The sequence below is a fragment of the Lactuca virosa genome, chromosome 6, assembly GCF_052849685.1.
Source record: "Lactuca virosa cultivar CGN04683 chromosome 6, Lactuca_virosa_CGN04683_v6, whole genome shotgun sequence".
NCBI classification, from domain to species: domain Eukaryota; kingdom Viridiplantae; phylum Streptophyta; class Magnoliopsida; order Asterales; family Asteraceae; genus Lactuca; species Lactuca virosa.
The window spans coordinates 9,874,844-9,892,193 of record NC_136431.1 but is presented as its reverse complement, the minus strand read 5'-3'; the positions used below and the strand labels follow the sequence as shown (position 1 = coordinate 9,892,193).

Sequence of the window (17,350 nt, the reverse complement as noted above, 5' to 3'; positions counted from 1 at the left end):
TCACTGGGTCTGTAGAAGATGTAACCAAAGGATTTTTGTGGGTAGCCGATGAAAATACACCTTTTGCTTCGGGGTTCGAGCTAATCGTGAGTCTCACGTCTCACGAAAGCCTCGCAACCCCAAATCTTGATGTGGTCTAGATTGGGAACTTTTCCAGTCCACACCTCGTGAGGTGTTTTGGCAACCTTCTGTGTAGGGACTAGATTAAGGATATGGGTGGTAGTCTCTAAGGCATACCCCCAAAATGAGATTGGTAGCGAAGCTCGACTCATCATGGAACGAACCATGTCCAACAAGGTCCGATTGCGCCTCTCAGCTATACCATTCAACTGTGGTGTCCTAGGAGGTGTCAATTGTGAGACAATCCCACATTCCTTAAGATAGTCAAGGAACTCAGTACTAAGATACTCACCACCACGATCGGATCGAAGCATCTTAATGTTCCTGCCCAACTGATTCTCCACTTCTTGCTTAAACTCTTTGAATTTCTCAAAGGTTTCTGACTTATGCTTGATTAGGTAGACATATCCATATCTACTAAAATCATCAGTAAAAGTCACATAGAACCGATTAGCATCTCTTGTGGCGGTTCTGAAGGGTCCACACACATCCGTGTGTATGAGGTCCAACAAACCTTCACCCCTAGCACAAGTGCCAGTAAAAGATGACTTTGTCATTTTACCAAGCAAACAAGATTCACAACTATCATCTGACTATAGGTCAAATGACTCCAAGACTCCATCCTTTTGGAGTTGGCCTATGCGTTTCTTGCTTACATGTCCAAGACGACAATGCCATAAGGATGCTTTATCTAAGCTAGTGGAAGAGTTAATACACAATATATTATTTCCTAGATTATCTACAACAGATACAGTTTCATACACGCCATCGCAAGGTAATGCTTTAAAATAAAGAACATTATTAAAGAAAGCATCAATACTACCATTATTATTATCAAAATAAAAGGTAAAACCTTGTTTATACAATGCATGAAAGGAAATAACATTTCTTGCCATTTCTGGAGAATAATAACATTTATTCAAATCTAATGTAAACCCACTATTTAGCACTAAGGAATAAACTCCTATCTTGGTGACAGGTGAAGCTTTCCTGTTTCCCATGATCAAGTTTATCTTTCCCTGCTCCACATTCTCACTTCTTTTTAGTCCCTGCAAATCACAACATATGTGAATACCACAACCTGTATCAAGGACCCAAGACTTAGAATGAGGTGAGTTATTAGACAATATAGTGTATATACCTGCATGGTTGGGTTTTACTTTCCCATCCTTCAAATCTTGCTGGTACTTTGGGCAGTTTTGCTTCCAGTGCGACTTTTCATGGCAATAGAAGCATTCAGCCTCATTAGGGTTAGCAGAAGGAGTGACAAAACCTTTCTTGGTTTTGCTTGAAGAGGAGCCTTCAAGGGTCTTACCGTTGGTACCCTTAGAAGGGTTCTTTCTCTTCTTCCCTTTGCCATGCCCGATTGCCAAGACATTGGCCGCAGTTGGAGTAGGAGTAGGAGTAGTAACAACCGACTTACCCTTTAGACCACTTTCGGCGGTCTTCAAGAGTCCTTGAAGTTTGCTGAGGGTGACTTCTTCCTTGTTCATGTGATATGTCATGCGGAATTGATCATAACACGATGGTAAGGAGTGCAAAATGATGTCTATTGCTAACTCCTCAGGGAAGTTCACATTCAGCTTCAGTAAACGGTCCACATACCTTTGTATTTTCTGCATGTGGCCCGTGATGGGTTCACCATCCTTCATTCGGGTTGTTATCATGGAGGAGATTATTTCATATCGCTCTTGACGAGCACTTTGATGGTAGCGGTCCATCAAGTCCTGGTGCATCTCAAAAGGATAATAGTCCTCATAGGACTTTTGGAGCTCGGCTGTCATGGTGGCCATCATGATGCATGCCACTTTTGTAGCATCTCTTTCATGTACCTCATATTCAGCAAGCTCTTCAGGAGTAGCAGTTGGCTCGGGTACCTTCAGCTCCTTGTCGAGAACATATTCTTTGTTCTCATACTGAGTGACCATCCTGATGTTTCTGATCCAATCTGTAAAGTTGGACCCATCAAAGATGACTCTCCCACAAAGATTCATGAGAGAGAAGGAGCTAGTAGGGTTTGAGCCAGAAGCATTGTTATTGGAAGACATCTGAAAAGAAGAGGGAATAAATTAGATTAGATATAGAGATAGTCCTTAACAAAACACCAAAATTTAATATTAAGGCTAGGACCCAACACAATATTTTATAACTTAGAAGAGGGATGCCGTAATCTAAGCTATAAGATATTTGAAGGTAGGTGAATGACGATTCACCAATTTCCACCATGAAAAACGAAATATTTAATTAGGTTTTAATTGGTTTAGAAACTCCTAGATTCTTTGAGATTCATTGAACTTTCTTCAATGGCATGTTTCAATCTCGAGTGTGCCCTTCAAGTTTTGTGACTGGGATGCCGAGGATCACAAAACAAGGTGTGAAGTAACCATGCAAATTACTTGGTACCCTTAATGTATTACCCCTCAATCGATGTGCCGGTTAACCACACACGCTCCATCGATACTATGATAAACGTTAAGTCACCCTTTACCTACCTTGTTAAGTTCAAGTTAGTGTGCCGGTTAACCACACACGCTCCACTAACGACTTAAACAAAGTGTAAAGTGTAATTTCATGGATTAGCACCTTATTCACATTTTCCTAAAATAACTAAGATTGGGAATTCAATAAAGTTTAGTTACTTTATTATTATCATTATACTTTTAATGAAAATTTATAAGTCCTTGTCCTACCCGTTCGGCTAACGACCCTCCACCGATCAAGGAAGCGGTGGGTGAGAGTGGACACCCATTAAGTTGCCATTTTATAGGCAACAACCTTATACCCCCCTTATAGACCGGCTTCGTGAATGAGGCGTACTAGCGGTAAGACGACTTGATCTTATACATATATAAATATTATTAAACTTATAATATTATAAAGTATAAGGGTTGAATTTTAACTTTTAAAATTCTAGGGGTTGGAACTAAAGTTTTTAATATGACTTTACATGTTCCAAAACTTGAGGGCAAGTTTTGTAAACTTTCAAAACTTTTCATTTCTCATAACTTATGAGTTAATGGTTATTAAAAATGAAGACTCTTCATTTTTTGTAACCTATGTGTTCTTTTAATGGTTATTTATAAATGTGACTTGTGGTTATCCATAACTTAAGAACTAGTTATGGACTCCATTAAAACACATAAAGATCAAGAATTAATCTAATCAATTATTAGCACATAATTTCTATGATCTTCTAAACTCATATGTTTATGAATGTTCATATCAAAAATTTCAAGAATCGTAAGTACATATACAAAACTTGAAATTTTGATACGAGCTTTTGAACAAAACTTCGATTTTCAAGTTTTTTTTTTTTTTTTTTTTTTAGCATCAAGTATCAAATAAACAAACCAGGCTCTGATACCACTGATGGGTTTTCAGAGCATTCTAACACTTCTATGGTGTACATGCAACCCTAGAAACCTTGGATCTATGTTTGACTATGATACATGCAAATAATTATTTTTCCAAGGTTCTTATCCTATCTAGCATGGCATGGGGAACTTGAATCAAATAAAGCTAGTAGAATTACTTACCTTGTAGTTGTAGTTGATTGCTTGGAGTTTTAGAGCCTAGCACCAATAGTGTGGATGCCTCAAATGGAAATCACAAATCACCACAAACTTGGAACTTTGAGAGAATAGTAATCACCTTCTTGAAATCGGCCCTCTTACTTTACTCACCACAACTCATGTGATTTCAAGAACCAAAGCCTCCTTTATATAGTGTGGTGGATTAGGGTTACATTCATGTAAACCCTAATACCCATGTCTTTTCATTTCCATGAGATCCATGGGTTAAAGCTCCATGGAGTATCCATGGACTTTCCATGCAAGCCTAGCCCATTCCAAATAAACATTAGCCCACACTATATAAATACAAGAGCCCATATTTAATTAGTCATACTTTTGATCTCTAAATTAATTCTAGATTAATTATAGATCAATACTAATTAAATAATATGATTTTATATTAATATATTAGGACTTATAATATATTAATAAATCATAACTTATACTATTCTCAAACGATTATCAATAAATTGTTCGGGTGAAGTGCAACCCAAATGGACCATGCCGGGTCGGGTCAAGTACATCCAAATATAGTTATGGACTTAGACACTATATCCAACAGTCTCCCACTTGGATAAGTCTAATAACTATAGTTGCAAGTATGACTTCAGGAACCGATCAGCAATCGTAGCTCTTTAAACTCTGTTGAACTATGAAGCGCCATTTTAGATAAGTGATCATATAATCCTCTGTTCTAGATATCAGCCGGACAAATACATGGAACATGGTCTTGCTTATTGTCCAGCATTTGTTTCCCGATTTCCGATTTGTTTGACATAGAACTTAACTGAACACATCAATTTAGTTCTGACCGGGCCCGGTACATAGGTCAAAACAAAATCATCGAGGGGCCCAGATATCGCTTCTAATCCTAGAAGGAACAGATAAACTTCGACTCATATGTTTGCTCTACTACTTGTTGAATTACACACAAAAGCACGGTTTATAACATCGAGTTACCAATGCGTTTTCGTGCAATCAATGCATAACCAACTCATAGGCAACAAATCATATCTCTAGGTTTGAAGACTTATATGATATTACCGTCTCACGATCACTCGAGATAAATTCCATGAAGTGATACAAGTGAGCGTGGGTTGAATCTAATACTCAGAACTTATGAGCACTCATGAGTGCTGTAGCCCCGCTTTGTCTAACATCTTAGACCTCTACAAGCCAACCCATGACAGTCTTGATTCATATCTACTTCCAACATATGACCGACTGTGGAGAGTTTGAATAATATGATATAAACCATAACATAATTATTCTGGAAGTCAAAACATGCAAAAAGAAATAATAGTAAACGATTGAAAAGAGATAGCAACACTTTACTCATAAATAACAGATTTTATTTATCATCAAATGTCAATTACATTTTACAAATTTCAAGATTATCTAACTACTAAAACTAATATCATCCTTCAGCCCTATGCTCCGAGCATGCTGGAGATGCTTAGCCCGAGTCAGTCCCTTCGTGAGGGGATCTGTTGGGTTCTCATCCGATGATACCCTCTTTGCCACGATGATTCCTTCTTCTATTCGATGTCTAATGAAGTGATATTTTCTGTCAATGTGTCTGGATCTCCCATGATCTCTTGGTTCCTTGGCTAAGGAAACCGCACTATTGCTGTCACAGAAATCTCCATTGGCTCCTTTATAGCTGGTACAACTCCAAGGTCTTCGATGAAGTTCTTTAGCCATATAGCCTCCTTTGCTGCCTCGCTTGCTGCTATATACTCTGATTCACAAGTGGAATCAGCCACTGTCTCCTGCTTGGAACTTTTCCAAGTAATTGCCCCTCCGTTTAGAGTAAAGACCCAGCCCGACTGAGAGCAGAAATTATCCCTGTCAGTCTGAAAGCTAGCATCACTGTACCCTACAACTCTCAAGTCCTCACTGCCACCGAGGGTAAGGACCCAGTCCTTAGTCCTCCGTAAGTACTTGAGGATATTCTTTACCGCAGTCCAGTGTGCCTTGCCAGGGTTCCCCTGATACCTACTAACCATGCTCAAAGCAAAGGCTACATCAGGTTGAGTACACGTCATAGCATACATGATCGATCCTACAGCTGAAGCATAAGGTATTCGACTTATTTATGCTATCTCAGCCTCAGTACTAGGGCTTTGTGTCTTACTCAATCTGGCGTTACTCTGGATGGGTAACTCTCCTTTCTTGGAGTTATGCATGTTGAACCTTTTCAACACTTTGTCCACATAGGTGCTTTGACTAAGTCCAATTAAGTCTTTTACTCCTGTTTCTCAAAATCCTTATCCCTAGGATATAGGCAGCTTCTCCAAGGTCCTTCATAGCGAAACACTTCCCAAGCCAGGACTTTACTTCCTGCAGGGTTGAGATGTCATTTCCTATGAGTAGTATGTCATCCACGTACAGTACCATAAAGCTGACTATACTCCCACTAGCCTTGATATAGACACAAGATTCATCTTCACTCCTTGAAAAGCCAAATTCTTTGATTTTCTCATCAAAGCAAAGATTCCATCTGCGAGGTGCCTGTTTTAATCCATAAATGGATTTCTCGAGCTTACACACTCTACTGGGGTACTCTGTACTGACAAAACCCTCTGGCTGAACCATGTAAACATCTTCACCCAACTTTCCATTAAGGAAAGTGGTTTTGACATCCATTTGCCATATTTCATAATCATGAAATACAACAATGGCTAACAGAACCCTAATAGACTTAATCTTGGCCACTGGTGAAAAGGTCTCATCATAATCAACTCCCGGAGTTTGAGAATAACCCTTTGCAACCAGTCGTGCCTTATAAGTGTGTACATTACCATCCATGTCGGTCTTCTTCTTGAAGATCCATTTGCACCCAACTATCTTACGATCAGGTACATTGTCAACCAAGTTCCAAACTTGATTGTCATACATGGACTGTATCTCGCTATCCATAGCCTCTTTCCATTTAGCAGCCTCAGGGCCTGCCATGGCTTCCGTGTAGCTGTTAGGCTCATCCATATTTACCAGTGTGTTATCACTGATAAGTGTCTCACCTTCTGCAGTAATATGAAAGCCATAATAATGCTCAGGTGCATTCCTAACTCTGGTGGAACGCCTCAGAGGTATAGATTCTTCAGTCGGCTCAACAGGAGTTTTCTCCTCAGGTTGAGGGCTAGGGTTTGAGGTTCCTTCACCACTTGACTCTTGAATTTCCTCAAGGTCAATTTGCCTCCCACTGTCTCCTTGGCTCATGAATTTTCTCTCTCGAAAGAATCCTCTTCTTGCTACAAAGACCACATTATCACTGGGTCTGTAGAAGATGTAACCAAAGGAGACGTGGATCTAGGGTCAATTCGTCCAAAGCTTCAAGGGGAAGGTAAAGCCTGCTCCTTCATCATTCTTATGGTTAGATCTCATGATTTTGGAAGGTTAGGGTTTATACCACCTTTATTTGGGACTTCGAGCTTACAGAGTTGTCTTGAGGTTTAGACCTCAGATCTGGACCTTGTGAGGTCCCTAGAGTCCAAAGGTCCCAACTTTATTCACCCATATGAAGGATATTGTGCTTGACACATTGTGAGAGCATGTTTTGGTAAGTTGGAGCAAAACTACCATGCATGAATGTAAAGATCGAAGCTTTACGTGACAATGGAGTCTTGGGATGCTAGATCTAGTGCTTGGAGTGGTAGAGCTGCTTTGAATCATCTGAACGAGAAATCAGATTGAATGGACTCGTCGAGTCTATAAGTTGACTCGACGAGTCGGATGTGGTTTTTCCCCGATGAGTCAGGACATGGGTGACTCGGCGAGTTGACGAGGTGGATTTTCGCGATATGACAGAAGAAACAAGGGGACTCGACGATTCACATAGATGCACTCGGTGAGTCGGGTCAAACATGGATTGTTGACTCGAGTTTGACTTCTGTTGACTTTAGGGTTTGGTCATACATGAGTAATGGAGACCATGGAGGGGTAAAATGATCTCTTACCCAATCCAAGAGCTAGAGAGAGAGAGAGAGGGAAACCTTTTGGTATATTGAGTATGAATAGAGTATTAATTAGAGATATTTATCCTATGTATTAGGCGGAGGCTAGTTCGAGATTTCCGGGTGCGAGATTGTTACTTGTTAGCTTTCGTGGTGAGTCTTCTCACTATACTTACCATGAGTGGTATCGTCGTGTGACTGAGGTGTCTTATGTGCTTACTTGTGTATTGTGATAATCTGCATCATGTCTTTGTGATTTATGCCGAGTATTATTATTATGATCTTATTGAGTTAGGACCGGAGGGTCCAACCGAGTTATGGGTTCGGAGGGTCCCACTGAGACACATTGACCGGAGGCTCTTATCTGAGTATATCCATGAGAGGCTACTGAGATATTTGTGGTATTTTGGGGAACTCACTAAGCTTCGTGCTTACCGTGTTATGTGATATATGTTTCATGTATTTTTCATGATATCGGGAAGGCGCCGGCTCGATTGTACACACGAGGGAAAGAGTTACGTTTGGAGGATCCTGGATTTGTGATAAACGAATTTTTTTTAAAAAAATGTGTTGATAAATTGTTACTTGTGATTTTGAGGATATGTGACATGTGTTTATTGAGTTTTGAAATGAAAATTTGGTTTGAAAATTTACGGTGTTACAAAATTTTTGATTAAAAAGTTTAATTTTGAAATATTTAAATTCTAAACCCTAGAATTTTACAAGCTTAAAATTCAACCCTTATACTATTATAATATTATAAGAATACTGATTATATATATATATATATATATATATATATATATATATATATATATATATATATATATATGTATAAGATTAACGCTAGTCTTACCGTTAGTAGGCCTCATTTACGAAGCCGATCTATAAGAGGGGTATAAGGTTGCTGCCTATAAAATGGCAGTTTAATGAGTGTCCACTCTCACCCACCGCTTCCTTGATTGGTGGAGGGTCGTTAGCCGAACGGGTAGGATATGGCAACTAATTCCCCATTAAAAGTATTGATGTGTGCAAATAGCTACACCTAATTTTAATATTTATAACCTAACTACCTTAACTAACTAATTGCACCTAGGCAGTGTACCTAGTCAAAATTATAGACTAGTCGGGTAAGTCGGGTGTCGATCTCAGGGAACGGTATTGATTAGTTATCCTATCTACTATTAAATAAACCTAAATTATCAACAAAGTTGGGTTTTTTATCTGATTTTACAAGACCAGATGAACTTAAGTCACGAAATTCAACCAATTACTAACAACACTCTTGTTTAGTTCGAATCCACTTCTTCTTTATGGTTAGCTAACAATTATGGATTATCAAGTTGGTTATTATTGTATTAGCAATTTAAGTCTAAATTCACCAATATTAAATTAATTCATGTAAAACTATGTATGGTCACACACAATCAAACACATAATAAGTTGTAGATTATGAATTTGCTATGTAAGATTAGGCAAACACAATTATGGTCATAATTTATGTTCTCTAGCACAGCTAAATTTATTTACTTCAATTACTATCTAAGATTTTGGTCGATCCTAGCTCTAGCAATTTAATGTTCACTAAATTACTAGGTTTCAATTTCATGTAATTCAATAGTCACTAAGCTACACAGAACATGAATTCAAGCAACTAAAGAAACAAATATTAACATGCTAGGTTGTAACAAATCAAACACAAGCAATTTACCAACTAATCAAATCCATTAATAATTAAACTAAACCATATGTCATAAGCTTCATCTAGCTAAACAAGAGTAGCTAAATTCAACTACTCATAGCAGCAATCAAACAAACACAAATCAAATTAATAAACATGTTCATAAGTACCAAACAAATAAACTTATTAAGAACCTTCACTCCCTTGGTGTTGAAACCCTTTTTCCAGAACTTCTCTTCTACTAAAAATCGTCTTCTGAAAACCTACCAACCAGCCAAAAGTTCCTCCAATCGTAATGGCCAAGAGAATTTATATTTTCTGATTTTGCCGGGTTCACGTCGTGACCGATCTCTTCACGTCGTGATTTAAGAGATATCCTTATCGGGCACATATTCTTACTTCGCGTGTACTTATCTTCCGGAAGACTCATGGCACGTCGTGGCCTTCTAGTTAACGTCGTGACATCGGTAATTTCCGTGGATTTCTTCAACTTTTGTACTCCAAGTCTCTAATGTTCCAAATATTGTCAATTTTGGTCCATTTCTTCGAAAATGCTTTACCTTGACTGCAAATAACAATTTATCCTTATAAGTAGCATAATTCTATGCAAATAACCAAAATATCAATAAAAATGTAAATAAATATTGCCTAAAATATGTATAAATATGGCAATATCAAAATACTCCACACTTTTTTTTTGTTTGCCCTCAAGCAAATCTAATTTTTAATTCAAACCTTAATCACCAACATCAGATAGAACGATCCAACTCAAACTCAGCTATTATGCCAAGACCTCAACGCGTGCATTTGTGTCAACATCAGATAGAACGATCCAACTCAAACTCAGCTATTATGCCAAGACCTCAACGCGTGCATTTGTGTCTAAAATGTTTCCTATGTAACCCCCCTTAATTCTAAATACTCACAATCCTCATAAACACATGCCCACTTCTTTTGAACAATGCTCATTTTATGCATCCCTCCGAATCCATCCGCATAAATCTCTCTAACCTCAAGGTATTTTTGTAAAGCAACCCAATCATACATAAACTAGAGAATTACAACTTTTAAGATACCACACTATGGAGCTCTTGAATTCTTCACTTCCTTGATATTTGATCTTCAATTTCTTTAAATTCGCCACCTTTTGTAATTTTTGGTATCTTCAACTTTTAATTTTTAGAATTTTTGATCTTTGATCTTCAAACTTTGATACTTCTATAGCTCCAAAAATTCTTCAATTTTTCACTTTTTGGTAATTTCTCTTTTTTTTTACATGTACTCACTTTTTTTTTCACTTAGAACCTACATGCTTAAGCAGGGGCGCTTAACTTCAACCCTTATTGGTTAAGGTATTAGTTTTCCTGCATACATTTCAAGTACAGGCTGCTAAACATATTGCATTCCTCAAACTAAGCAAGGTTGTGTTTTTGTCCCATGATTTCACTAGAATAAAGAAGGCCACAAATGCACTATAACGTGTATTGGCTCAACTAAACATTTGAGCTCTCATCGGATCATCTCATGCAACACTAGAAACTTAAGTTTAAGTTATCATTATTACTAGAATTTTTATTTAGATTATTATTTCAAATCTATTTCTAAAATTTTTAAATTTCCTAGAATTTTTAGCAATATTTACTTTTTCGACCCCCTACCCCACACTTATTACATACAATGCCCTCATTGTATGCATAAAATAAATTAAAAGCAATAAAAGGGAGAAAAAGGAACAGACTCCCATGGGATAGTAGCGTGATCGAACTCCATAAGTGTGGACGAAATGTGCATCTCGAATATGGGACTTCTAATTAGGAACGTGGACTTGAACTCGCGAACTAAGTATATGAGCCATCAAGCAACAAAACGAAAGTTCAATCTTCAATAATAGTGGTGCAAGACTCCAAAGTGTGAAAAAAATAATGTGGGAAAGCATACGCCACATTGTATAGTAGAGGAAACAAGCCATAATAGTCTTCATAACGATCCCAAAAAGAAACGTGGTAAGTCGTAAGGTAAAACGCGCCAACGGTCGGCAGTTTGTGAAAAACAAGGTATCACGGCGTGATAATAAGGACCACGTCGTGATGTCGCACAAAGACGTATTCTGAAAATCCACTGAATAAAGTTTCACGTCGTGAAAAGCTTCTACACGTCGTGAAAACTGGGCAATCAGGAAATAAAAATCTCCCACTTCTTCTTGAACCTTGAACTTTGACCAATGTCTTAATGGGTTAAGACTCTTCTAATTCAGTATTTTAAGACTCTGTTTTAACTCACTCCTCTCTCTTTGACGCACCCCACACTTATTTCCAATTGTGGGTCTCGACTCGCGACTCTAAACTCTAAACGACGTTCTACTAGACGTATACGCGGATATCTCCCAACTTCCATTCCAAGACTCCTTAGCAATTCTGAAAATTAAACAACCAAAAGAAACAAAAGAGTAACATAATAGCTTAATAAGTGTTACAAAACACAATAAGTTTAAATAAGTTCAAAAACCACACAAATTAAAACCAAAATAAAAATAAACAAGTAATCAATCGTCATCTTCTCCGCCTCGTTCTCCACTTGGTCCCTCTCCATCACCCCTTGGTATCCATAGCTCCTCCCATGTAGGTATGTACGGGCATTGCGGTGGTACGGAAGGTGGTCGAACCACACCCATGTGAGAAACCATGGTTTCAAGAAGTTGGGTGTTATAAGACATCCCAACGCGAAGATTATCCAAGTAAGAACCAACCCGACTTTGAAATGGGTCGGTGGGTACTCCACCCTCATATTGTTGCGCTGCTTGACGATCTCTCTCCACGTCTCCCCGGGCTCTAACATTCCGCCTTCTGGGCCTCGGTGGAGGTTGTTGCTCGGGTTGCTCCATTTGTTGCTCAACATCCTCCGGGGGTATCACATAACCGCCCCCAACATTCACCACCACCCTCATAACACCCAAAAATTGAATCGTCAAATCATTATCCGGAAAGCGAGTAAGATTCCAAATAAAATTAGGAGTCAAAATATTGTACGGCCGGGCAAGGCAGGTGACTAAATGTCCACCCGTAATCGGACTCCCGGGCCTAGAACTAGCCGCTTTCTTCCCCAAAAATCGAGCAAGCATATAGGGAAGATCGCAACAAACCCCGGGAGTAATAATAATCCACAAAAAGAACAAATTCTGAATGGACACCTTATCACCATGGTGCTTGTGGTTGATCGAAAAGGTGACAAGGCGATGAAGAAAACGATACACATGATTCCGAATCTGTGATTCACTAGAATCACGAGAATCATACGTGTGATTTGAGATAGTCCTCCAAAATTGGCCATCTAAAGTGTCGGGTGTAAAATCCCGAACACACCCAAGTAAAAAGGGCACAAAGAATGGAGATTGAGTCTCTACTTCCGTATATAGTCCCATGTGCCAAGCAAACTCCCGAAGGCTACATTTTCGATATACCCCACCTAACCGGAAAACAAGTGCCCGGTTATAATCAAAGTCCACAGTCCGTTCTTCAAAGTTCACGGTAGAGAAAAAATCCACCGACAATTCCCGATAAACGGGTTCTTGAATTGCAAACAAATTCCTCCACCCATGACATGTAAAAGAAAAATCAACCCCCTCGTACACCTTCGTCCAATAACGTTCCAATTCCACAATCATCCCCACACCATGCAGCAATCACCAATCCACAATGGGGGCTATTGCAAAGTCGCGGTTATAAAGCCATTCCAAACGGTTTTCGTATGTAGTCAACAATGCCCGAGAAATGTTTCGTGGAAACCAGTATAACGGATGAATTCTCGCAACATCAACTAATAGGACCTTCCTCCTGTTGGACTGCTCTTCTAGGACCCATTTTCCTACAATGACCAAAAACAAAACAAAAACAAAAACAAAACACTCAAGATATTTCATTAAAAACGAAACAGAAAACCTGGCCGCCCAGGATTCACGACGTGAACTAGTGTTTCACGTCGTGAAACGTACTCGGGACGTGTGTCTAGATCTGCCATGTTACAGTCTAAATATGTCATGTATGATACTTGGGGTTTGTTTCTTCCACTATCCTAAGGCCATGCAAACCGAAAATACTAACTAATCAAATCAATTTTGGGATTTTTAATTTCTAAGCAAACCCTAACCATCAAAATGCATAAATCGGAAGCAATAGAAACAATTAAAGGATGAAATACATACCAAATGGAGTTACAAGACAAAAGAACGCAAGTAATTTGGAGGAAAAATGAAGAAAATCGGTTGTGTGGCTTCAGTTCGTGCGACAGCAAGTGGAATAAACAAATGGGAGGAATGTGGGTCAAAGTGTTCATGTACTGGTCCCCCCCCCCCCCCCCGTGTCCTTTTAAAGGCCACGACGTGAAAGGCAACTTCACGTCGTGATTTTATTGTTGGGATAATATTAAATCCGGTCCATCTTATTTATCCTTATTGGGTATCAACACTGGGCTAACTGATCTAATCCCCGTAATTCATTATAGCCCACGTCGTGAAGCTACTGCCCACGACGTGAACATAGTCTGAACCCAAAAATTAATTAAGTTAATTACTTTTGTTTAATTTAATTGTTTACCACTTAACTCTAAAGTACCCCACAACTAAATTTTTTTTACCAGTTCAAAGATTATTAGATGACGAATTGATCATTTCCCTAAACTAAAAACGCAAAAAAATAACTAGAAAGAAAATGCAAACCGAACTCGGGTTGCCTCCCGAGAAGCGCTTCTTTTTGAGGAGTCTTGAGCTAGAGTCCATGCCTCCTACGTTGAATCTTCAGATGCGTCCATCACCATCTGGATTTTCTGCTCCTTCCATCGCCTTTTGTATTCTTGAACACGTCGAATGTACGCCTTTTTTGAATTTTCCTTTTTAGCCTTCGCCTCGTCTATGTCAAGCTTCCTTTTTGTCCCTTTTGTTTCCAATTTTTCTTCATTCTTCTTTAGCTCAATAGGAACCTTCTCTTCTTTCGCCACTGGAACTGTCTCCTTGGAAGTAGCCTCGTCTTCATCACTCGACAATTCATCTCTTTCCTCACTCATCAAAGTTGTTGGTTTTGTGTAGGTAATGACTTCTACAAAGAACAGGACGGATGCTCTTGGTTTGGTGCGTTTGACTTGATAAATTGTCTTGATTTCTTCCTCCATTAGCTTCTCCAATTCTTCAAGATCATTATCTTCTTCCATATTGAACACCTCACCTTTCACATCTTCTCCTTGAAAACCATCTTGTATTCCAAAAGTCTCTTCATTATCACCAACCCTCAATGTAAGCTTGGATTCACGAACATCAACTAAAGCTCTAGCAGTATTAAGTAGAGGCCGACCAAGAATAATGGGGACATTAACATCTTCCTTCATATCCATAATCACAAAGTCAACTGGGAAAAAAAACTTCCCAATTTTAACAAGGATGTCTTCAACAATTCCCCTCGGGTGAGTCACCGAACGATTGGCCATGTGGATGGTCATCTTTGTTGCCTTCATTTTCTGAATATTTAGCTTTTGATAGAATGAATAGGGCATCAAATTTATGCTAGCCCCGGAATCGACTAAAGCATAAGTCTTCAAATTGTTACCAAACTCACATGGAAGAGTGAGGCGTCCGGGATCTCCCATCTTCTTAGGTATCTCTCCCAATACAGCTCTTGAACTTTGCTCACTAAGAATGACCTTAGAATTTTTCTTTAATTGTTGACGAGTATCTTGTAGGAACTTCGCGTATTCTGGAACTTTTGAAAGTGAATCTATAAATGGGGTATTAATAGGAATATCCTTTATTTGCTGAATAAACTCCATATGTTCCCTTTCCAATGGACTGAGATGTGCTCGATACGGAAACGGTAAAGGCAGTCGGTAAGCTGGAACAGAATCTGAATTTTTCTTTTCAGACTGAGCCCACGTCGTGAGCATGGCGGGCTCACGACGTGAGTCTGGTAATTCAGCAACATCTTCATTTTTGAGTTTTGTCTTTTTTGGCTTTGGTCCGGATGGCTTTGGCTCCACTTCTAGGGCTTCTAAAAACTCAGAGATTTCCTCTTCTTCAGTATCAATTGCCATAACATGGGATTGAGTCTTCTTTTCAGGAATTTGAGGAAATAGCTTCTCATTCACCAAAGTTGTAAGATGGCCAAGTTGAGCTTCAAGGTTATTGATGGAGGCTTGCTGATTTCTCAGTGAGTTTTGCTGGTCAATCATCATGGCTTGATGATTTTTCATCAAGGTCTGCTGTTCTTTCATCATTGTTCCTTGATCCTTCAATGCTGCATCAGTATCATCATGTATCTTCTCTGAAGCTTCCATGAAACGAACCAACATAGACTCCAAATTAGCTTTCTTCTCAGCTGGTGGTTGCTCTTTCTAGTAAAAACCCCGGCCAGTCTGCCTGAATTTCTCCTCCTTCTGTTTCTTGTACTCATCATAAGGCAGCCACTCCTTCCTTGGCTTCCTCCAATCATCATCATACTTGTCCCCATTTGAGTAGCAAACTTGAGCCTTCTTGTTCCCATAATCATCCAAATGGCAATCTTTAGTCAAGTGTGGCCCACTGCATTTATCACATCCAACTCTTATTGCATGAATTGATTGGTCCATTTGGGTCAATCTCCGGTCCATAGTATTGAGCATCGCCATTATAGCAGCCATCTCTTCAGAATGTGCACCCCCACTGCCTTTTGCTCCATCTTGTCTTGGGTTGTGGTACTCACGAGAGTGTCTTGCGAATTGTTCAACTAACTCCTTAACCTCCCTTGGATTTTTCTTTGTCAATGGGCCTTGAGAATCAAGGAGTTGTCTTGTCATTACATTGACCCCATCATAGAAAATAGACATCTCTTGTTGAACATTGAGATCATGTTGAGGACAATTCCTTAACAACCCCTTGTAGCGCTCCCAACCTTCGTATAGTGACTCCCCCGACTGTTGCTCAAAGTTGGCTATTGCCTTCTTGAGTTTAGATATCTTGGAAGGTGGGCAAAACTGATCTAGAAATTGCTCACGCATTTGAGCCCAAGTAGTGATTGTACCAGGAGGAAGTGCTTTCAACCAGTCTTTTGCAGCTCCCTTGAAAGTGACTGGTAGCATCCTTAGTAAGATGGTGTCTCCGTTAACATTCGGGACATTGAAATAGTCAGCAATGTCGTTGACTTCATCTAGATGCTTAAATTCATCCTCATGATCTTTCCTATAAAATGGGATATCCTTTAGTGCAGTGAGGATATGTCCCTTCAGCTCGAATGTGGCAGTGGCAGGTATCGCTGGTTGTACTAAACCTGGACCAACATCTTCTCGAATTCGCTTCTTGTAAGCTCCCATTGACATTTCTTCAATGTTTGCCATCTCGTTTCTTGGATCGTTCTCGGGTTCACTTGTATAAAGTCCAAACTCGGTCTCGGAGTCGTACTCAGATTCGGTTGGGAAAGGTATTTGATCTAAGTTTTCAACCTTTCTCTTGTTCTTTGAAGATGAACTCGACTCTTCCGTTTCTTCCCCGACTTCCTTGAGAACACTGACTTGAATTCTTGTAAAGGTGTCTTCTTTGTTGTTTGATCGTCTTTCACGTTCTTATCCTTCTTTTTGTGAAGGGTTGACTCTGGATCTTCAAGTGGAGGCACCAAAGGTGTGTTAGAGCCTCTGGTCATGAACTCCTACAAAATAAACAAACTAAAAACGTAAAACTGAACAAAAACTAATTTAAAAACTTCCTACTGACTGGCCACCACGACGTGGTAAAGGCTACCACCTCGTGTTGTCGCAGAAAAGCAAACAAAAAAGAAAAACGAAAAAAAACGAGAAAATACTGAACTCACGTCGTGAGCTTAAGGCTCACGTCGTGAGTCTAGTACTGTAAAAAAAACTAAGCTGTAAAAAGTAACTTTTTGCAGGTTTTACCCCACAAAAAAGGATCAATATATCTAGAGCAAATAAATAAACTATCAACTAAGCCGCTCCCCGGCAACGGCACCAAAAACTTGATGCGTGCAAATAGCTACACCTAATTTTAATATTTA

At 39.2% G+C, this 17,350-nt stretch overlaps 1 non-coding gene across 1 annotated transcript; it reads left to right on the top strand.

Annotated features, from left to right (window-relative positions):
• The first annotated feature begins 16,188 nt into the window (after positions 1-16,188).
• Positions 16,189-16,295, top strand: LOC145123039 (small nucleolar RNA R71). The gene has a single exon (XR_013714919.1). It is a non-coding gene; the product is annotated as a small nucleolar RNA R71 (small nucleolar RNA).
• The last annotated feature ends 1,055 nt before the right edge of the window (positions 16,296-17,350 follow it).